The 24,294-nt window shown below is 49.7% G+C and overlaps 1 protein-coding gene across 20 annotated transcripts in view; it reads right to left on the bottom strand.

Annotated features, from left to right (window-relative positions):
* CIT (citron rho-interacting serine/threonine kinase) overlaps window positions 1-24,294 on the bottom strand; it is a 2,264,529-nt gene that overhangs the window by 1,404,645 nt on the left and 835,590 nt on the right. The window lies entirely within an intron of this gene.

Consider the following 24,294-nt stretch of genomic DNA (forward strand, 5'->3'; position numbering starts at 1 on the left):
CACACCTCCCAAGCCAATCTCCAGCTGCTCCCCCCTTTTCTGCTAATAACTTTGCTCACTACATTTCCTCCAAAATCTCTCCACTCAAAGCCCTCCCCTCTCCATTCCTCCTTTCCACCACCTATCCCCCACCTTTTCTACGCTTGACTACTTCTTCCATATCTACATTACTGAATTAGCGCCCATCCTTTGAGTGCCAACCAATCTTGCACTATCAACTCTTTTTCTCTCCAAATGGTTGAAGACTTAGTCTCAATCACTTGTCCTTGCATCTTAGCTCTTTAAATGCTCTCCTCATCTTCCCATCCTCCTTCAAATCTGCAACTGTCATAACCCTACTGAAGAAACGCGCTGCAGACCCAAAAGTCCCAGCAAACTATCACCTAATTTCTCTCCTTCTCCATTATTCAAAAGTCCCTGAGCGGGTGGTATTCACTCAGATCACCAAGTACCATGGGGATAATGGCCTTGGAGATCCACATCAATCTGGCTTCAGCAGTTAACACTCCATAGAGACTGTCTTTTGACACTGTCGACCACTCCTCTCTCTCCTTCTCACCCTCCAGGACCTTGGGTTTCACAAATCTTCTCTTTCCTGTATCACCTCCTAACTGGAAGACCCTTTAAAATCTCTTGGAACTTGCTAACCTCTGACCCCATCCCTTGCCCTGGCTTTGTCTTCCAAGGATCAGTCCTTGAACCTCTGCCCTTCACCTTCTTTAAGTCTGCCCTATGAAGACTTATCTTATCCATTGGCTGTCACCATCACCTTTTTGCTGATGACACTTAAATATTTTCCCTCCTTTTCCCAAGCGGTCTTGTAACAGTTTACAAACTGCCTCACTGAAATATGTCACTGGATGGATATCCGTGACCTCATGCTAAACTCTTCAACAACGGAAGTCCTTTTTATCCAAGGTTCTAATGCCATCCCTCACTGCTTCCCATCTTTTGCCTACCTGACCTTCTTACTCTCTAACCCAAGGCTCACATTCTTAGGGTCCCCTTTGATAACGAACTATAACTGTAATAATTAATCACTGCCAGTACCTCTGCTGCTTGTATTAACCTGAATGTGTGTCCTTTTCAGACTAACCACTCTACAACAACTCTAATCTCTTGTGCTCAGCAAACTGGACTACAGCTCAAGCCTGCTCCTCTGCCTTCCTCTCTACTTCTTCCTCCCTTTAAACAAAGTCCTCAACTTTGCTAACCACACTCTACAACATACCCAGATTCTCCATCGCTTCTACCTACTGGCAAAATGCTAGTTGCATCTCCATGCAGAACCAGTCACTCTCTTTTCAATTTCCTTCTGAAAGTCTACAAAACTATCAATGGTCTTGCTCCTCAGTACCTGTTAAATTGTATCTCAGTTTTCACATCATGTTCCCTCCAACCCTCCTCGGCTCTCAACCCAATCGTCCCATACTCTCCCAGTGCCTATTCTCCATTCCGCTCTTTCACCCTATTCACCTGGAACCCACTGCACATTACAAGCAAAGCCAGCCCCACTGTGGATCTTTACAATGCTTGGCTTAAACTTCACTTACTTGCTCCCCCTGCCCTCTCCAACATCAAACCTACCTGACTCAAAAACTGCCTCTAGTGATGGTTAATAATGTAATGTTGTTTATTTAATTAGTACTCATTAGAGTGAAGCACTTGCCCCCTTAGGTAAATGTTAACGTTGTCACCCGTTTTCCTATATACATTTTGTTTATTTTGTTTTGTCCCTGTATATTGCCAAATTTCTTTCACACCCAAAGTGTCTCACTGCTTGTTTTCATCTTTATGCTATTGTACAGGCACGCTTCGTGGGAATGTTCAACAGTGATTGTTTGGTCACAGCCCTGCCAGCACGGGCACCAGCATAAATTACAAAGAGCTGGTCATCATTCCTGAAGTCCCTCATCTGAGAGACATGGTATGGAGGGCCCACACCGGATCCAACCGATGGACGCGTTCCTCTGTCCTGGAAGGATGGGTAGAGGAATAAACAGAGTAAGATGGATCTTTTGAGAGCAATCGAATTCAGAGACCCCCTTTGGGAGGAAGGAAGGTCTCACTCTCAATGTCACATTGTCTTTGGAGGATTAACAGGCACCGCCTGGAGGTGACTCACCCAACTGGCGGAAGTGATGGCAATCAGGAAAATCTCCTTAAGGGTGAGCAGTAGAATAGAAAAAGAATGTAGGGTTTCAAAAAGAGCACACAAATAACGTTAACACCAAATTTAAATCTCATTTCGCGACCATGAACTGGTATGGAGGAAATGGAACGGCATAACTGTGGGGATGGGGAAGAAAGTGCTCTGTAAGAGGACCATTCATAAACCGACAGGGGCCAGGTACCCCATCACATGCCTATGCCTAGATGTAGGCCAGTCGGGGCCAAAGAAAACAGAAAATCCAAAATTGAGGATGCAGGACAGATGAATTGGTCCAGATTCGTCTCTCTGCACCAAGCCGAGACTTTACGCAATCTTAAAACATAAACTGACTTAATGGCAGGCCTCTGGGCTGAAAAGAGCAAATCCAGGACGTTGCCTGAGAAGTTCCACTCCTTGTAGCTCAGCTTCTCAGTAGCCAAGCAAGCATGATGGTTCAGGCTGGGGACGTTGGGACTGAGGACCCACCCCTCTGACTGCGAGAGTAGATCTACTCTACTAGGAAGGCACCAGGGAGATGCGATAAATCCAATGGAGTCATCATTGATCTCCTGGCGGTGACCTCCTCCTATGTGGCCAGATGACGACAGCCGCTACCTGATCCTGACCCTGGGGGTCGCTCTATGAGGAAGGATTGCATGGGAGGAGACAGCCCCCCAGGGAGATGTCATGGCTTAACTGGATGTGACATGATACCCCAATTTGCCCTTGAAGATAATCCTCTCATACCCAATACCTGCATGGCCTATTCTCACCTCCCCCTTAGAGAGAAGAGGGAAAACCATTCCCCAAATCATATAGACTAAACTTCATCTCTGGTCTATTTTGTGGAGATTACCAAACCATCTTTTCCAGTTCTAGTTATCCATCATACAAAATTGATTTACCATTCAGGACTATTGAAAGTAATTATCCAAGCCTTCTACATCAACCATTAACAATGGGCTACTGTTCCAAAGTCACCCGAACACTGGGATGAGGAAGAGGGAAAGAGCAGAGCGGAAGAAGCCACAAGCACAACACGCAGTCTAGCTGTTTCCCGAAAGCACCTGTGCCTGAGAAATGTAAAAGCCAGCAACTAACTGCTAGAGGCTGCTGCTGTTGGGGAGAGAACATCTCACCTCTGTGCGAGACTCCTGAAGCCAAGAAACACTTAACGGTGTGGTGAAGCCAGGCAGTTCACCATCCAGGAAGAAGGGTAACGCTGCAAAGATGGGAAGCACTGGCGAAATGCCAGGAGCCGGTGGAAGACTCCTGGGCATTCGCCAACCACAGGAAGCCGTACCTTACATAACAGACCATGAAACGAAGCGGGCATGCTAAAGTAGAGCCCAGGGAAATGCCAGAAGGAAGAGAAAGCAGTCACGAGAGGAAAGCAGGTGGTACACCTTTGCCGCCTGACCGCGAACAAGCCTCAGAACACCCGAGAATGCCAACAAGAGCTGGCCAGTCAACACCAAGATAGTGGGGACCCCGGATCGAGAGGAGAGAAAGCAAAGAGACCAATAGTGAAGCAAGGAAGTGAATTACAAATAAGACCCTAATCAGTGTGTGAATGTATCATATGCAAATATATGGGGAACCGAAATCGAATGACATATCAAGAAGGCATATTATGCAACAAGGGGATACACAATTGTGGAGATAAACAACGTGTGAATACAAGAAGCCCCGCCAGGAGAGTATACCAGGCAATTACAAATGCACAAATAAAGAAGTCCTGGCAGGAGGGTAAACCAGGCAAAAACAAACAAGGGAATACAAGAAGCCCTCGCAGAAGAGTATATCTGGCAACTGCAAGTGTGTGAATACAAGAAGCCATAAGAAGGAACATTAGAACTGTATTGACCAGACAAGAAGGAATGAAATCCTGGCAGAAAGCAAAACCAGGAAACGAACTCTGAAAGCAATAGAAGCAATAAGTTACTTACCTGTAACTCTGGTTCCCCAGCATTGATATCTTTCATAGATTCACATGCTGTGAATATTCCCAGTCAGGCTGGGAATCCTCGGTTACATAGAGCAGTCTAAACTTAAACTGAAAACATTCAGTCACTTTTGTGCTCTATTAGTAATTTTGGGTCATACTTCCCACAGCCATTGGGAATACCTCCCTTAACTCCTCCCCAATCGGCCATCTTCAGATTCGGCAAGCACACGTGTGTGACAGTAAGAGCCAAAAGACGTGGAATTCAGGGTAGGTGAGAGGGTTGCATCCAAATCTATGAAAGATACCAATGCTGGAGAAGAAACACTTTACTTACCTGTAACTATTGTTCTTCTGCATGGGTCTGGCTTGGATTCACATGCTCATGAATATTCCCCATCAGGCTGGGAATCCTTGGTAAAAGAAAAAAACTGTTTCACTTTCACTTACAAACTGTATTTCTCCTTTAAACCAATCACTGTCCTCTGGGTCATACTGCCCCCATCCAATGACAGTCCTCTCCCTAAACCCGTCCTTTGGCAGCCATCTTCAGATTAGATAAGAACATGAAGTAGCAGTATGACCAAGAAAAGCCGCAGAGGGTTCCGAGGGAGGGTTTGCATGTGAATCCATGGCAGACCCATGTTAGAGAATAGTTACAGGTAAGTACATTGTTCCTTCTCCATCATGGGGTCTGGCATGGATTCACATGCTCATGAATAACAAATATATAGCAGTACAACATTACACAACCACGGGAGGCGCCAAGGCTCAACAGAAGCAATTAACTCTTACCTCTGGAACAGACTCACCTCAATCAAACAAGTTGCGTAGCACTGCCAGGACTCTGGACTCCTCCCTGGAATCCCTGTTGACGAAGTAGAACATTGTGAAGGTGTGCATGGACCTCCATGTAGCAGCCTTGCAGATGTCCAACAGGGGCTCACCAGCCAGGAACGCCGTCGTCGCAGTGATCGCTCTGGTGGTGTGGGCTTTCAGACGGCCAGGCAATGGTCGGTTTGCCAACCGATGACAATGCATGATACAGCCGGAGAGCCCGAGATGGAAGCCTTGGACAAAGCCTTTCCATGGTTCACAGAACAAAAGCTCACGAACAGTTGTGAAGTCTTCCGAAAACTCATGCGTGCCACATAGAACTTCAGGGCACGAGCAATGTGCAGCAAGCAACCACAGCACCACCCTCGATTTGTGGAAAGTCAGGTATTGCTGCTTGCAGGATCTGGATCTCACCTACCTTCCTGGTGGAGGTGATGGCCACAAGGAAAGGAGTCTTCCACGAGAGGAACTTGAGGGGCCCGATGCATAGGCTTGAAGGGGGTCCCCATGAGTATTGTCAGAACCAAATTGAGTACCCATGCCGGGGCAGGAGCCTTCACTGGCGAGAAAGATCGAAAAAGTCCTTTGAGGAACTCCTTGACGAATCGGTGAGACCAAAGTGAAGATCTTCCTGTGACCTGGCGTAGCGGGAGATTGCCGCCAGACGCACATTGTTCAAGGCGTGTGCCAGTCCGGCCTTGGCCAAGGATAGCAAGTAAGGAAGAATTTGTGGGGCCGTGTCCCTCAGCGGGGTAATCTTATGCTACTGGCACCACGTAGCGAAATGCTTCCACTTGTGACCGTAGCATTTCAAGGTCGACGACGCCCTGGCCTTGGGGATGACCTCTGTGCAGTGTGCAGGTAACTCATATCCATCAAACTCTAGGGCTGCAGGAGCCAAGCCCTCGGGTTCAGCAATCCTGGGTCGTGATGCAAGATTGTGCCTCCTCCTTTGGTGAGAAGATCCAGAATCACTGGCAGCTTGACCGGAGGTGACACTGACAGACTGAAAAGGTCTGGATACCAAATCTGCCTCGGCCACGCCAGGGCGGTTATATCTTGCACAGACACTGTCTGAGTGTGTTGATGACTCATAGCAGGAGGGGGAAATGCGTACAGGAACAGTCCTTCCCATGGGAAGGAGAACGCGTGCCCCAGGATCCTCGGCTGGTGGAACCTGCTGGCAAACTTCTTGCACTGGAGTTGTCGATGTCGCAAACAGATCTATCTGGGGCCTGCCCCACTCAGCGAACAAGCGGTCCACCTGATGCTGACGAAGCTCCCACTCGTGGCAGAAGCGCAGTTCCCTGCTGAGGGAGTCTGCGATGTTCTTGACTCACGCCAGGTGAGGAGGGACGAGGAACATACCTTGTCCGACGGCCCATCGCCACAAGTCCAGCGCTTCCTTGGAGAGCGATTGGGACCGATTGCCCTGTGCTTCACAATGTAAAACATGGTGGTGGTGTTGTCTGAAGATCCTCACCACCTTGCCTTTCAGAGACGGGAGGACAGACTTGAGGGCCCAGAACACTGCCTGTAGATCTTTCTCCTCTGGCTACCACAGGCCTCTGGCATGCAGACATCCGGTGTGTGCTCCCCATCGCTCTAGGGAGGTGTCTGTGGTGACAGTCTCAAGATATGGCGGGTTCTAGAATCCCATGCCTTGGTCGAGGTTGGAGCGAACGCCCCACAATACTATCACCCGCCGGAACTCATTGTTGACTGAAATCTTGTCTGTGAAGCTTCCAGCCACCTGTATCCAGCTGTCGTCAAGGAATTCCTGGAGGGATAGCATCTGCAATAGAGGTTTATGCGGGACAACATCATGCCCAGCAAGACTTCATGGGCCGCACTGTGGCCGTCTTCGTCGACGATAGCCACTGCACCTTCCCCAGAATGGCTGTTATGCTCTAATCCAAGGGAGATGCCAGGCAAGACACTATTGAGTCAGGCGCCTAGGAACAGCGTGTTCAGGGATTGCGTCAAGCAGGACGTTGGATAGTTGGAGAATCCCAGATCACTTAGTAGCTGGATGGTCGCCTGGATGTGTCCGTCAGCCAGCTCCCGCGAGTGGGTGTCAATCAGCCAGTCTTCCAGGTATGGGTATACGTGTATGCCCTGTAGGCGTAGATGGGCAGCCACTGGTGCCAGGCACTTTGTGAGCACTATGGGGACCGACTTCAAACCGAAAGATAGGGCCTAGAACTGGTAGTGCTGTGCCTGAACCACGAAGCGTACACATTTCCGATGTTTCTTGTGAATGGGGACGTGGGGTGTGATGCCGGAAATGCATTGGAGGGGTAGGGCCTTCATGTCCTTGTCATGTACTCCCTTATGTGTGTTCTGTGTTATTTTATGGACAGTAGTCCATTTGAGACTCCTGGCAATGCAGTTCTTCCTCTTTTTAGTCATGGTGAACGGATACCCTTATGGCACCCATGGATGGGGGTACAACCCTGTACCCCTAGTGTATGTTTTGGGGCACCTGTGTGTTGCCCACAGAGGAGGGTATGGGCTGGTGGCAGCTCTATGCTGAATTTGACCGGTGCTCTTGAGTATTCTCCATTTTGGGATATCCAGGGCCCCGCCATAGGAATCAGTGGATTCCTGATAGATGGCAAGATGGCCCGTGTGGCTTCCTGGTTTCTTTTGCCCGTTACCTTGTTTTCTTAAAGTCCTGGGAAGCCCTGTCTCTGACCTTTACCCTGACTGTCTGTTGGGTGGAAGTATCATATGACTGGCAGGAGCCTTCCCAGTGACTGTATGTTGTGGGTACACCCTTGGGGTGGGACCTAGGTGAATAGAGTGTGTGACCAATATGCATTCTATGTTATGGGTGTCTGCTTTGTGTGTGTGAGAGACACAATGGATGAGACAGCCCTGCCCAAAACTGACATGAATGCAGTGTAGTGTGCTGAAAGGCTAGGTGCTTGGCCCAATTCACATTCCTTGTTATGGAAGTGAATAGCCTGAATGCCTATGCGCCTGATTGGCTGCCTGCCTGCCTGCATGAATGAATGCCCTTCTGTGTGATTGGCTGACTGAGCCTGGCTCAGCCAGAGTGCATGAGGGACAGATGCGTATATCTGGGGAACTCTCACTTACCAATTTGTTCAGAAGCTGAAGTTGAAACTTGAAGCTGCTTACGTTGAAGTCCAGCTGGAAGAAGAATTGCTGTTGCATTTCCTTTGATGAAACTGTCGAGTCTGTCGAGGACTGATCCGAGAGAGGACCTGGCTAGGAGACCTCTCCCTGAGCTACGACAGAACACCGTGCAAAAGCTGATCTTCACAGTGGTACCCTGGACGCCAGTCCCAAAAGGCTGTTGACCGGAAAAGGGGTCCACGGAAAATCTTGAAGTGGAGCACCAGGACATCGAGCCATTTAAGTCCATTGATGTTGACCGGGGTTCGGAGAATTTCCAAAACCGCTGGAAGCCAGTCGACTCGTTTCACCCAGAAGCGGGGACAGCTTGACGCTGTGCTGCTCAATTTACCGGAGCTGCAAAGCTCAACTTGCTTAAGAACATTTGAACAAGGGCTCCCTTGCCATCAATGTCGACCGATTTGTTCTGCAGGAGAAAGTCAAGGACGTCGGTTATTGAGGAAAGTCCGCTGGTGGGTTTCCAGTGACCAGAAGCCGACAAAGATGTACCAAGTCCACGACGAAGCGAAGATCCGAAGTCCAGCCCACGGTCTAGTCCGGAACGCAGAAGCTACCCAAAGGTACGTGCTGCGGCTGCAGTACCGACAGGCCAGAGGACCGCCAAAGCAACTCCTGACACCAGACGCCTGCTGCTGGGCCTACATCCATCACTGAGACTTCTTTGCGTGCCGAACACTGCATCGAGGTGGACCGCACTCCTCATCTTCCCAGGACTTCCCCGAACAATCGTCGAAGAACACCGAAGAACTCAAAGCTGCTCTCTCGACACCAGTGTTCGACATTTCTTCGAGCAATCTCAACACTCTGTGACTCCTGCTTTAAAGGGAGTACACTCACGAAGGATCTGTGGACGAACCGTCAAAGAAACTCTTCTATCTCAGGTACATTGGGGTGGTTGAACTTTTTGACCAGGAAACAAGACTGGTTAAACATTTATGGACCGGGCTTGATAATACCTTTTATTACAGGTTGCCCATGTGGGGGTTCCTCACTCAGAATTGTGTCTTAGTAGCAAAAGAAGCATTATGCCATTGTTTAACCCAACCTCCCATCCTTCCTAAAGATCTATGCGGTTATACATTGCTGCATGATTTGTATGCTATCTTATAACTGTCAGCAGTTGATGCATTTTAAAGGAATCTCTATCTAAGTGTGGTCCCACAATGACATTGGGCCTCATTACGAGTTTGGAGGTAGCCATGCCGTTTTTAGCAGCATCGCTACCCCCAAACTCGGGTCCGGGTCCCGCAAAATGGGAATTACCGGGCCATTCCGACCTTTGCAAGCCCAGTAATTCCCATTTGCGGGACCCGGACCTGGCACATCCCCATTCCTATTTGAGCCCCCATAGGGCACAATGGGAATGGGGAGGATGCTAACAACGGACCCGTTAATGATGGGGCCATGGTTAGCATCCTGTTCTGCTAGCGGCTGCCGCTCTGCACGTCTGTTCTGGCCAGGCGTACAAAGCGGGACCCGCTGCCGGCACCATTCATACTGTGGCCGCCACAGTCATAACGAGGCACATTCTATATATTTGCCATATTAGAATTGCCAGAGTACAAAGTGTGTTAATGACTTATGTATATATCTCAAACCTTATTTTTATATAAAGAACTGTGTTAGCACATAACAGTGTGTGGACATTCCTTTGTGGGGGCCTGTTGGCTCACTGTACTCAAGAACCAGCCCGTATCACCTCATCAGAGCTTAAACACTGGTTGCAAGTCCATTGCTACCACAACAGAGAACCTTGGCTGGGGTGCTCTGTGCCTCTGCTCTGCCATATAGAGGGCAAACAGATACCCACCTCCATTCTTTACAGGGAGTAGGTGTCCTCCAGGTCCAGCAACGTTAAGAAATCCACTTTCCAGTTGGCTGAGCACGTATTGCAACGTGACCATTTGGAATTTTTGGGACTTGATGTTTTTGTTCAGACGTCGTAAGTCCAGAATCTGCCACCAGTCCCACGTCTTCTATCTAAGCAGAAAGTATCTGGAATAGACTCCGGAACCCCAGAGTCGCTGGGTAACTAGCTCTATCGCCCCTTATCGCAGCATCTCTCAGGAGCAGAGGGATGTGCTGCTCCTGACGGGCAACAGGAAGGATCGTGTACACCGCTTTTGAAACTCCAGGATATGTCCTTGGGCGAGAGCGTCCAGCACCCATCTGTCGGGGATCTTTCTCCACTCGCTGACGAACCTCGTCAGCCGGTCTCCCACCGGGGTGCAAGGGTAGGGTCAGACGCCCTGGTCGTTTCAAGCTTGCTTTGGCATCGGAGTACTGCCCTGCAGGTGACAGCGATGCTGTCCTCCGCTACCATAGGCCTGGGAACAGCCTCTGTATGCTTGAGTTGTGTATCTGGAAGGCCGACAGTACAATGAGGAGAAACCTTTGGAAGATCTGCTTGACTTTCCCCTGGAGGAGCGAAAAGAAGAGCATTGCTGCTGGAGGGTGCCCATGGAACGGGCTGTCTCTGTATCCGCCTTGATGGCTCTCGTCAACGACATTCCCAAAAATGTTAACTCAGCCGAAGGGCATGTCCAGCACCTTCACTTGGCCCTCCTGGTGAAAATTTGTGGCCTTCATCCAGCAGACACTATCCCCCATTTGCCAGAACCCCTTGGCAGCGACGTCCAATGCCACTGTGATGGCGTGATCAGATGTTACCTCCCCTTCCTGGAAGAGAGCGATTGCCTCCATCTTCTTATCGTCGGGGAGGAACTCCAAAAATCGGCCTCAGCTTGTACCACAACTTCCTGTCGTACCTGGCCAGGATCGTCAGTGCATTGGCCGTCGTGATAGTGGACGCAGCGGTGTAAATCACATTCCTTCCCATGGTGTCCATCCTCTTCCCCTTGCTGTGTGGAGGGACTGAAGAAGAGGACGGGTTGGCCTTTTCCTCGCGGCCGCCGATACCACTGAATCCAGCGGTGGCTAGGACCTCAGGCATTTTGGTGCACAGTCCGGTACCCAATACTTCTTTTCCAGCCTATCCCTTTTGGCTGGAGCCGTGCAAGGTTCTTCATGAGGGCCAGGCCCTCTTCCCAAACATCATTCCAGAAGGGGTACCGCCATGACATTCTCTCTCTTGGCCTCGCGCCTCTGGTACAAGAAGCCCCCCTTGGTCACTAGCTGGAATAGCTCAGAGAATCATGGAGTGGAATGATCCCACTTCATCTGGTGGCAAAATTATGTGGAGTGTCCAAATGTGGGGGTTCACTGTCCGCTGTGACAATATCCTCGTCGTCTTGGCCTTATCGATCTCAGTAACTGCGTCTGGGTCTGTTGGGGAGAAGGGACACGACATGGCGGTGGAGGTTGGAATGGGGGTATTGGATGACGCTTCCTTTTCTTCGTTGGAGGCTGATTGGGGACCTAGGTACCGACCCCGGAGGCATCCTCAACTGGATCTCTGATACCAAGGTGTGCAGAGTCGACAGAATATCAAAGGAAATGTCTCTTGGATGAGAAGACATAACAGGAAAACTAGGTGCTGCGCTGTCGTCCTCTTCCATGTCCTCATGGACCGTGTGTAAGGACTCCTGGACGAGACTTCAATGGCTTGGGCGACGACCTGGGAGGGCTGTTTTGGGGCCTGCCCCCCCCCCTTCCTCCCTGAGGGTCTTGAATCGGGGCCTGTGCCGGTTTCTCCCTGCTGGCATGCCAGCAGACTTTGCCAAAGTCACTGCAGTGGTGTAGCGCCTTGGGGGTAGGGCCCTTAGCTGCAGCCGTCTGCAACTCCATCGTCGACGAGGTCTTAGCCGTAGCCGATTGGGCCTGCTTGGGCTGCTCAGCCTTCTCATGCATTCGCGGCTTCTCGGATTTCTTGCAAAGTTTAGCCGGGATAGATTACTTCCTTTTCAAGGAGAAGCTCGATCGCTGGCTGTCAATGTAAGCTGGTTGTGATGTCAATCGTGCTCTATCCACCTTGGGACCCGTTTCCACGGCGACCCCGGTAAAGCTATCAATAGGATTATCTTAAAGGTTAACAACCTTAGCAGACTGTGCAGAGGTTCAAAATGAGCATCAGGAATTTCAAAACTAGATTGAGGTCCCAAACTTGAACCTAGAAGGGGGATGGAGGGAACACATTAGGAATTGAGTCACCAGTGGTATTTTGAAGTAGGAGCATTCCCCCGAAGAGTGCTTAAAGATCGATAGTGCTGCCAAGTAGCCTTTGATGGTAGCTATCTGAAGGCACAAATTAGCTAATGATAGAAGGAAAGAAAGGACATCCGGAGTTTTACACAGAAAAGGATCAACATTCTTTTCTTTGCACGAGTTGAAAAATGTATTTCAACAGCAACGGTACAAAGATTTTGTTGCTGGTCTTCTGGCCGAAAGCAACCCCTCCATCACGTCATCCGGGAGATCCCAATCCTTGTAGCTAAACCTTTCAGAAACCAAGTGTGAAGGTTGAGAGTTTTGACCTCTGGATGGAGAACCTGACCCTCCTATCTGGAGAGAAGGTCCTCTCTTTGTGGAAGATGCATCGGAGGCCATATGGACATGTCCAGAAGGCCAGGTACCATGTCCTCCTGGCCCAATCCGGGGCAACTAGGATCATGCGTCTCTCGAACCTTCTCAACCTCATTATATGAGGATGACGGGGACCGGAGCAAATGCGTAGAGAAGTGGAAACTCCCAGTTTACGACAAACGCGTCTCCTAGAGCTTCTCTTGGAGGAAATTCCCAGTTCGCACCTCCAGTTGACACCGGTCGCGAACAGATCCACTTGAAGGGTTCCACAAAAGGGTGAAGATCTCTTGAAGGACTTCCTGAGCTAGATCCCACTCGTGGGAGACTGCTCTGCTTGCTCAGAGCATCCACCACAATGTTCTCCTCTCCGGCTAGGTGAACTGCCGATAGAGAGATTTCTTCTTGAATTGCCCAGTATCAGAGCTGCATTGCCTCTACACCGTGGTAGTGGCCCTACACCTCCTCTCTTGTTATCCGTCATTATCAGGACCTTCTTTCCCAGACAGAGGGCAGGAAGGCCTTTGGCACTAGTCTGATTGTCCTCAGCTCCAAAAGATTGATGTGTAGTTCGGATTCCGATGGAGACCAAAGGCCGCTGATTGTCAGATCGTTTGCATGGGCTCCCCAAAACGTGAGTGAGGCGTCCATCACTACTATAATCTCCGGCCATGGTTGCCAAAAAGGTTCTCCCTTCAGAATATTTTCCTCGCAAGCCCACCATAGAAGATTCTGTGAGACTCTGGAAGGAATCTGAAGCCGGTCCGACATCTTTCCAGAGAGTCAGGACCATTGTGTTCTTAAGAGTCCATTGGACGGATCTCATTCTCAGGCAAGCCTCTGGTACCAGAAAAATGCAGGATGCCATGGGTCCGAGCAACCTCAAAGAAATCTAAGGCCGGAAGATTCTGGGCACTCTCAAATTTGGTAAACATCTGAAGAATTTCTTGGGCCCTCACCTCGGGTGGCGAGCTCTTTCACAAGGATGTGTCATATGGAGCTTTTGGGAAGGTGTCATATGGGACTTCTTGTAATTGAGGGAGAAGCCCAGACTGTAAAGAGAGTTGCAGGTGACTTCGAGATGATCTAGAGCTTGTTCGGGGGAACGCGCCCTCATCAACCAATTGTCCAGGTAGTGGTAGACGTGAATCCCCCCCTCTCCCGAGGCTTGCTGCCACTACCGTCATCAGTTTGGTGAAAACCCTTGGGGCGGAGGTCAGCTCGAATGGCAGAACTTGTAACGGAAAATGCAAACCGCGAACCTCAGGTATTTTCGGTGCTTGAGATGGATTGGCACATAAAAATAAGCATCCTGAAGGTCCAATGACACCAACCAATCCTGTAATTGGAGGGCCTGAAGGATCTGAGAAAGTGTGACAATCTTGAACTTGTCCTTCCTGAGGAACTTGTTCAAGTATCTCAAGTCCAAGATGGGTCTCAGTCCTAATTTTTGGGAATAAAAAAATATGGGTAGTACCATCCCTTGTTCCTTTGCATTACAGGTACTGGCTCTATAGCACCTTTCTCTAGCAGGGTTAAAATCTACTGCACAAAGAGTGGATCCGGAATCCTCAAAGAGTGGTTCCCGGTGGATTGTTCTGAGGTCTTCTTATAAAAGGCAATAACCGTGGGCTACGGTTTCCAAAGCCCAAGCATCCAAAGTAATGTCTCGCCATTCTTGCAGATGCTGAGATAGTCTGCCCCCCAATGGTAAACTGTGGCTCAAGACCTCAGGGTGGTTTTGTGGCGGCTGTTGCAGACACTGATGGTAAGGAGTCTGCTGCTTGAGCTGGCTTAGCACGTCTACCTCGTCCACCACGAGTAAACCTTCTTTGGCCCCTTTGACTGGCCATTCCTCCCACCCTTGCAACTGAGGAGTATTAGTGAAAAGATTGACCCCTCCACAGTTGCCCACTAGGACTAAAAGGCTGAGGTTGCCTAATAGCACCGCCTAAAGATTTGGCTGCCGCTTTTGAGGTCTGCAACTTCTCAAGGCTTTTGTCAGCCTTGTTGCCAAAAAGATGAGACCTGTCAAAAGGCATGTTGAGAAGCCTAGACTGCACATCTGGTGCAAAACCCAACTTCCTGAACCACGCAAATCTGTGCATGATAGTGCTGGTAGCAATGGATCTGCTGATGTTATATGCAGAATGCAACCCGGATTGAAGAAACTCCCACATGGCTTTTTTGCCGTCCCCGACAATAGCTAAGAAGCCTTCCCTTTCTTCCCCTTTGGGCATATGCTTTGCTGCCATGGAAATACAGTCCCACAGAGTATACGAAAACGTTGCGAGGGCACAGTTGGAATTGGCAGATTTCAGTGCCATGCTCGCTGCAGAAAATACCTTCCTCGTCCATCCATCTATGCTCTTATCTCTATCAGGAGGGATGGTAGGGTATGCTGCTTGTTTTGAAGTAGCGGTAGCTGCCTGGACCACCAGACTCTCCAGAGTGGGGTGTTTCGACAGGTAGTCAGGGTCGCTACTGGAGGGGCGGTATTTTTTGTGAGGTTCTTGTCGACTGCCGGATTTGACTCTGGAGTCTCCCAGTTCCCAACTACCCTTTTTTTAAAGTGCCACATGAAAGGGCAAATTGGGATCAATCTGAGGACCCTTGTCCAAAATGTCCGTTAGGTCGTCTTGGTCATAGGGTAAAGAGGGCCTACTCCAACACAAATATTTGGTCAATTGAGACATAAGCTGACGATATGAAGTATTTTCTCCTGGTTCCGGCTTACAGGTCGTCCTTCGGGAGAGGAGCATAAACTTTGTCTGGTTTAGAAACCACAGGCTTCGACATCGTCAACATTTTCTTTATCGATGTATAAGGAGCACTAGGTGCCAACGGCATGGCTGGCAAATTTGGTACAGCCAGCGTTGAAGACTTCAGCGCGATGTCGACATCGAAGACTTAACAGGCGTCGAGGGCCTGCTAGGCGTCGAAACACTGCCGGTGTCGAAGGAGTTGAGAGCGTCGACCACCTCGACTTATCACCATGTTTCTTGTGATCCTTGGTCTCATCAGACCGGGGCCTCGAGGGTTCCCGATGGGGATCAGGTCTTTTACTTGGGCTCGAGGCCGCACAGGTTTTTGACCTATACCTCTCCTTTTCCGGCTTTATCCAAAGGCACGGTGGAGAACGACTCTGTTTTTCAAATATTTTTAACATCTGCATCCTGAAGTCTTCCCATTCAGCTGGTGTCGAACTTTTAGAAGGGAATGCAACCCTTTCAAGGGAATCGTCTGATGAAGTCGAGGAAGGCAACTGTCGGTGCCTCATCTTCGACTTCTTTGTGGGAACCACTCCACGACCTAGAACGCTTGGCATTCTTCCTCCGAGGAGAGACTTCCCTCGACTCGTCGGTTCGAGGCCTAGCAGTTCTGGAAGGTGACTTTTTGGGGAATTTCCTACCTTGAGTTTTCCCTTCGGTTCCCTCAAGGCATTTCCTGTCATGGACACACACTTGGAACACTTGGTAGTATCGTGGCTCGCCCCGAGGCACCACAGGAAGATGCGATGCGGGTCAGTAAGTGATATTTTCTTAAAGCTGGACTTCAGCATCGACAGAGTCGAAGAAGAAGCCATTATTTCAAAGATTTATAACGTACGGCACAGAAGAGGCACACCGAATTTCACCTGAAGCAAGTTCTAACGCGGAAAAACAGTACTGAGGCCAACAGGCGCTGCGCCAGCTATATATAACCTTTGATGATATCACCCTCGACGGATGCCTTCGAGGGACATCGATTCAATGCCATCGACGCACAGTGCCCTCTGCCGAAATGTTTTTCCGAAGCAGCTGAAGCTGGACATTACATGTCCAAGATGAGGAATTCGTGGGAGGACACAATCCATTCGAAACGTTGCTTCCCATGGAAACGCAAAGGCGTCCCCACCAAGCTCTCCAGATGGGGGAAGCGGCTGGCAAAGGTCTTGCAGCGACTGTTCTCATAGGTGCCAAAAAGGTGCGATGGAACCAGGAACTACTTTGGTAAGTTGATGGAGAAACCCAGCCGCTGTAGGCACCGGATGGTGGTGGCAGTGTTGGTTTCTGCCCGCGGATAGGAGGGGGCTCTCACCAACCAGTCTAGATACGGGTAGACGTGAACTGCTCTCCGCCGCAGATGCACCACCATTTGGTAAATACCAACAGAGCAGACGGCAGGCTGAATGGAAGGGCCTTGAACTGATAATGTACTCCTGCCACCATGAAGCGTAGGTAGCGCCGGTGTGAGCTGCAAATAGGGATGTGAAAGTAGGTGTCCTTGAGGTCAAGGGACGCCAAGAAGTCTCCTTGTTGTAGCTGGGACAACACTTGATGCAGCAGGACCATACGAAACATTTGTGCCTTTGGGAACTTGTTGAGCACCCTTAGATCTAATATGGGCCTCCAACCCCGCCGGACTTGTTGTGCAGTGACTTTTACCTGCAACGCTCACCTGGTATCCATGGGGATGTCACTCAGCCTGTTCTGACCTCTTATGACCTCGAACCCTTCCCTGGAGTCTACTCGACTGGAGATTGGGCCTTGTTTTCTTGGAAAGTGTGCTCTCCGTCCTGCTTTCAGCACAGGGGCGTGTTGATTGATGCGGGCGCGTTGCTGCCTAGTTACTTCACTGGCAAGAGTCCGCCAGGTAAGTATAATGAGTCTTTTGAACAGTTCTCTAACTTCGTTCCTTTCCTTCCTTAGATGATGGCCGGCGTCCGGGGATGGCGACGTGCTGCTGACATGAGTAGCGCTGAAGGTGAGTGAGAGAGCGATGCGCGATGCAACCCTTTCGTATTTGTATTGAACTGAGTTCTTTTTCTGTGTCTTTTAGGTGCTGCGACGTTTTCAGCGCGGACGCCGGTTATGAAGAAGAAATTGTTATGGTTCACACTAAAAGCCCCATGGATCTGCTGGGGCCTCCCCCCCCCCCAGTCATCGACTCCCATCAGGGCTTTTCAAGCCCCCAAAGCCTCTTGGACTCAGTCCTGGCGCCGTTGGCGCCAGGCTGATAATATGGGATAAATCATGTGGAACTACTTGCCCAGTCTAGTCAGGCTGAGCCTTTCCGTTTCCTCAGGGTGTGGCTGAGGGACTATTTTATTCGAAGAACAGGGTGTGGTAAAGGGACTACTTTACCCGGGACTACTTGCAAGGCTATTTAAGCCACGCCCTGCATACAGAACACGCTTTGTGTTATTCTGCACTCCTGCAGCGTAACGCTCACCGTGTCTGTCCTGTCCTTGAACTCCTACAGCCACGCCCATCCAGAACTTCATCCATCGGTACCTGGAAGGGAAAAAGACAGAGGAAAAACAAGTCAGTACAACGGCTAAGCCTTACCTGCAGCATCCTTCCATCGGTTGCTTCTTCAGCCGCTCCCGGGCCTTCGCACCAGCTGAAGGGGACGGTCTTCTTTCTGGCTGTAAGGGTCCTCTCGGGTTCAGCATCCTTCCGGAGCATCTTCGGAGCGGTTCTTCCATTCCAGCGCTGTGCCGCCTCTGCAAAAGAAGAAGAGTGACAGGTTAGTCACGCATGGAAGGGAAAAACAGTACTTCAGCCTTGCAGCGCTTCATTCTTGTGCTTCCACTCACCTGTAGGACATCTGCTCAGCGTCCTAAGTCCACTTGAACCTTCATACAAAATCCATTCGAAGTCGCGCCTGAAAGTAAAGACAAAGACACAGATTAAAAGGAGTTGGGGCAAAATAAAGACTCGGACTTTATACCAAGCAGTCATTGGCATAGAGACTTACATGTTGACCAAGCTCTCCAAGACTCTGCAATCGCTCATCAGATCAGTGAAGTAACTCGATCCTGGAAAGACTGTTATTCGTGCCCCTGCTAGATTGCAGGACGAAGAGTCTACCTTACAAAACTTCAAGGTGAGAGCAAGCGGAGAAGGGCATCAGGTGGTGGTGGAGGTGGGTCCAACTCAACTCTCCCCTCAGTAGCTAATACCTTAGTTCGATCTTGCAGACAAAAGCCTCGGGAGGGTGATAACAAGGGAGAAGTCACAGCAACATCACCAATCACGCAGTACCACGCCAGCGCAGACATCATTCGTGCAGCCACGTGCTACGCCCCCGTGGAGACCAGGTGAGCGAGACAGAAATGCAGTGAGTAAGCGCGGTATGCAGCGCCTCTAGATGTTTCCACGATAACCTGGTGTGTCTTTTCCCTCTTGCAGATGGATGAGAAGTTCCGGAGACAGAGTTCCCCCAGAGTGGCTGGGATTCAGGTAAGAGTTTGAAGCTCGAACAGTCTTTAAAAATAAGCGAAAATTTGATGAATGCTTACTAATGCCTTTTTTCTGTTCTTTTCCCTTTTCCTTAGGAAGCGGCATGCCGGGATGGGAATGACACCGCCGAAGATGCCCGCAGAACAGAAGAAGCGATGAATGATCGGCAGAAGCGCCGCAATGTAAGGCTGTTCCTAACAGTGTTATTGTTCTTGCAGGAGCTGACCGCAGAAGAAAGATGCAGGCCTACTGGAGACCGATCCGAACACAGTGTCACGCTGCAGCTGCAGAAAACACAAAGCATGTTTCTCAGCCTGGGCGTGGCTTAAATAGTCTCTGGGTATCCCAGGTGTCTCTGGGCTGAACCACACCCAAAAGACTAGACTGCACATGCAGTTCTGGGAACTGAAATATGTGGTGGCATCCATCTTGTCCCCATCAATGCACTACAAGTCCATGGGAGTGAGTGAGTCTGGTGCCACAAGCACCAAGTCTGACTCCAGGTGGGTCTTTGGAGGGATGGAAATGCCCTTGAGGGCCATGTAGGTGATCGTGGGCTGGCTCCAGCCTGACATCTTGGAGGGCTGGGGACATGAGGGGCAGGAATCATGACATTACCTTACCAGGAAGCAGCAGGAATAGACTCCTGTTAGGGAGAATTCTCACAGACCTTTTCCTCACCCTCTCATGTATTTGTCTGTGATTTTAACTGGTTTTGGAGTCTGACAAACTCCATGGGCATCATCTGATTACATTGTGACACACAGCACCTTCAGTGCAGTGGCACAGGACTCAGATTTCCCAAAGGTTTAAATACCTCCTCTTGGATGAACTAATGTTTCCAAGAGCAGTGAAGTGAAATTGACTTTACTTACATGTGTAACTTTTCTAGACCCGGCACACACTACTTTACAAAAGGGTGCTGGAGGGGTTACTTAGTATCCACTTTGTCTAGTTTCACATGTAACATTTTTATCTTACCCTTTCTATAATTAATGGCTGGTGGCAGTAGTTTACTTTTTCCTACCATTGTCCGTTTCTACCGCAGGCTGCAATTGCAGCTGCAGTAAAGCACCCATGGGTGCCCATTTCATCAAAATGGCCATGGTCGTCTTTTTTCGCCATTTCTAATTGGAAAGGTCCTTCTTGAGATTTACTCTGCACGCCAAACCAGTTTTGGTCCCTTTGTTCATTTTGTCTTTGGCGGGGTGCACTGGTGAAGCCCACCTCTGGCTCCAGCGTGTCTGGCAGGACAGTAAGTGCGGGAGGTGCCCGAAATCCCCTGTCCTTAATCCCCTTGGTTACAGGAATGCATCCAAAGGTGATCGGCTGGCTGTCTGTCCTTGGAGGACAGCCACCCTGCTGTGTGAGTGACAGCTAGGCTGCGAATAATTGGGAGAACCTGCATAAAAGGCAAGGTCTTTAGCTTTGAAGGCAGCGTCGACCACTGGATGAAGGAATCTGAAGAAGAACTTGGAACAGACGCTTGCTGCAACTCCTGGACTGTTGGTTTACCTGGTGAAGCCCTGCTGCATTGCTGAAGCTCCGAATTCACCTCGACTAGAGAAGCCCTGCAAGGACGACTTCTCCCCTTGGCTTGGTGGGACCAATCAACCCCAAAGCGAACTTGTCTGGACATCCTCTCGGAGCTGGCTGTACTTCCATTGCTGCTGCAGGAACCGATTGCCAGGGAGAGGAACAGCAGATTGAGTATCGGTTTTAAGTCGGACCCGAGCTCCAGGAAGATCCTCTCGACTCCCATGAAGCAGGACTGACCAAGCCTGAGCCACCTCAACAGAGTGCTGGACCCCAGATGCGAGAAAAGTCCATAAGGTATCCGAGAACCGCAGTGGTGCTATTTGTGAGAAGCTGAAACTGCAAAGTGCAGCTGAAATTTGCCCATTGCAGCAGCCGACCTTCAAACTGTAGTGCAGGAGTCCCCAGACGTCCTCCCTCTTGTCCCCACGACTGAGGAACAACATGATCTGCCATACTACAACTGGAACAGAAACCAGCTGGAACCAATTTCTTCAGACCTAAGGTACTGTAAACTAAGGGGTAGCTACCTCTTGTCGGCCTTACTGGCTCTCAGTTGAGACTTGTCTTGGTTGCCTTTTGCAGAGTTGCTTGCAGCTTTGCCCCTCACAAGCCTCCCAGCTTGTGACCCAACAGTGATTTAATTTCTACAAAGATTTCTAAAACATTGTGCAAGACTTTTTACTTACCTTCAAAAAGTGTCTCGGCTCCCCAAGACTTTTTGCTCAATTGACATTGGCTGTTCTGGCTCCGATAGACTCTTCTTACCTTTGACTTTGTGCTTTAACCATCTCTTAACAAAAGTCACACATTCTATAACTTGTGTTTCTGGGAACGGGTTAATTCACTTTGCATTGGGGGTTCAAAGGTACTTACCTGCTGAAGAATATTTGTTAACCATTGTTTTATTCCCGAATCGTTACCTTTTGACACCAAAATCAGTACTGCTCTAAATGTGCCAGTGATATATTAATGTCCACAGTGTCCTTGCTATTTAAGTCACCTCAGGGTGTAGGAAGTGTGTTTACCATCTCAAAAGGGTATCTACTGATTTATTGAAACAGAGTGTATTTCTGAAGTATATTTTTGTGTTACATATCTTTGCTCCCTTCTAAAGAAGGCTTATTCAACTGACTGTTAAATTAATAAATAAATGTTTAATCAAGAATCCTAGAGTGTTTATTTGGATACTTGTCACTGTGAATCTCTATGTAACAACCCTAAAGCTCACTTTGACCCCTCTTGAGATAAACCTGGCTGCTCAGTCACTCTACCAACTTTTGTAGTACATGCTTATACCAAAGGTTGGGTTAACCATTGCCAAGAGGACAGGGCTGGTGCAGTATCCCACAGGGTACTGCATACAATCTTGCCTAACAACTCCTCTGCCCAGCTCCAAATTTGGAACCTTCTCCACTGTGCCCTCTAGCTCCAGAGCTCGTACCTCCTGTAGCAAGAGGGGATGCAACTTTTCTGGTTTGTGTGCGGGAGGAAGGTCCGGTGGATAGTCCTTGAACTCCAGCGAGTGGCCCTGCTGGAGGAGGGATAGCACCCATATGTTGGTTATGATGTTTGCCTATTCTTCGACAAACCTTGACAGTCGTCCTCCCACCAGGGTGCTGAAGCGGAAGAACCTGGCCCTGGGCTGGTCATGTCCGATTGCCAGACTGGCCCATAGATTGGGAGGAGCTACGGCATTGCTGAGATCCCCTGTAGGGCTGGGACTTTTTTCTGTACTGGTCCCCTGAGGAGTATGAGGTCTTGTAAGAGGAGGAAGACAGGTATGTGGAGAAGTTATCCCACAAAGTATTGCCATATCGCCCTTTTCCCGAAAAAAAGGACTGGCGCCTTTGCTGGAGCGTTCAAGGAGCAAGCGGTTTCCGTGCCGGTTTTTATGGACTGTAACGCTTCATCCGCCTTCATCCCAAGAAAGGGCAGACCCATCAAAAAGCACATCAACGACCCTGAACTGAATATCAAGTCTAAAGTGTCTGGCCTTGCGTCAACCCTGCCTGATTAGAAGCGCTCCAGTTCCAAGCTGGCGAAACCCAGTATCAGCGATGACACCGTGATGGTATGGTCCGATGACAATTCGCCCTCATGGAAGCGGTCCATGGCCTCCTGTTTCTCGTCATCCGGCAGAAACTCTAGCAGGGGAGCCATCTTGTACCACCGCTCGCCATCATAGCGTGTGAATAGAGCTAGTACATTTTCTGCCTTGATAGTCGTGGCTGAGGTGGTAATGATCTTTTTACCAAAGGCGTTGAGGCGCTTGCCTTGCTTGTTTTGAGGTACCGAGCAGGATGACAATGGGTTAGCTGACCTTTCCCTGGCAGCACCTGAGACAACAGAATCTGGTGTGGGTTGGTGCTGAGGCAGGCGGCATCACTCTCTGGGGCTCTGTACTTTTTGTCAAAGCGGTCTTTCAAAGCAGTTGCAGGGTGTGTCAAGGTGACCAGGCCATCCTCCCAGACATCTTCCAACAGAGGGATGGACAGGACAGATTTCCTGCGCTGTTCTCTGCGTTGGTATAGCACACATACCTTGCGCTGCTCCTCCGGCGCAAGACCAAACATCTTGGCCATCCTGGACATGAGCACGTGGAAGGCCTCTATGTTGTCAGGGGCGAGTCCCTGAGTGGAAGGTCATCTGGTTCCCCATCACCTGTGATTAAATTGTCAAGTTAGTCAGTGTTTCAGTGTAAACCACGTCACCCAACTGGTCAGGATCAGTGTCTGTACCAGTATCAGACCACCTTCGCGCAACTGGCAGGTGTTTGCCCCTTCTGGGAGGGCGAGGGATGTCATCTATCTCCCTGGAGGGCTGGGGACATCTACGTGCTGTCCCCTAGGAGGCACCGAGGCAGGTGTAGGTAGCATTTGCTGCAAGGTTACCACCAGAGTGGTTCATGTGGATAAAATGGCCAGCAACAGGTTTCCCTGTGGAGGCAGCAGGCAAGCTGGCTGCATTAAAGGCAAACTATCCTGTGTCTGAGATTAATGCAGAGGAGGTAACAGTAGTAGTCTGATCAGGCTTGCCTCTCCCCGTGGTGAGCTTCGACACAATGTGTCATGATGGCCTCATGTGCTTCCTCTACCTCTTCTAATTGGGAAGGACTTGGCTCCGAGACAACAATACCTCCCGGTAGCAGGGCCACCCCAAGGTTGGGGAATGACAGACGGGCCGTCAATACAGACACTGTGCTGGTCTGGGTGTCGGTGACGCCAGTTACAATGGCAGTGGTAACAATCTTATGGGCAGGTGCACTTTTTCCCCGTCGATGAGGGTATCACAGCCGTCTGCGTATATGCCGTAGACCGAGTTTTCGATAACGCAGCAGTCGTGGCTGTTGACGATCACTAGGTTATGGCCACTACTGCGCCTATCCAGCCCAGATCCTCTTCTAGCCCTGCACCCTTACTTCTAAACCCCTTTGGGGTGTCCACTACATAACTCAGTCTACTGCTTCCCAGCTAGCTTTGTAGTTTATAAATCCCATACATATATTACATGAGTTGGAAGCGTTAGTCAAGGAAATGCTGTTTCCAGCTGTCGTCCTCCCTCTCCTTTGTGTACGGATGATCACTCCATCACTAGTTCCCAACCCAGTGGCACAGCTGGCATATTGCATGATCCCAAATATCCCCACCCCACCCATCCCTAATGGCAGTGGTAGGCTTGCCCAACTATGTTGCAGGAGACGGTTAACACATCCCTGATGCAGCTGAGTGAAAACTCACTTTTCTCTGGTCTCCTGACTCTTGGGAACCATGCACAGGCAGAAATAGTCTGCAGGGTGTTCAGACTTTCTGCATCTAGTTCTGTCACCTGAACCACTCACAGGTGGTTACCTGGAAATCCTTGGTGTTGCCGCAAATGTGGAAGAGGGAAAAATGGGGATATTCAACAGGGGAGGGGAGTATGTTTGGGATAATAAGAAGGAAAAATGGCCC

Source organism: Ambystoma mexicanum, chromosome 10 (genome assembly GCF_040938575.1).
Source record: "Ambystoma mexicanum isolate Mex_15411 chromosome 10, UKY_AmexF1_1, whole genome shotgun sequence".
NCBI lineage: Eukaryota > Metazoa > Chordata > Amphibia > Caudata > Ambystomatidae > Ambystoma > Ambystoma mexicanum.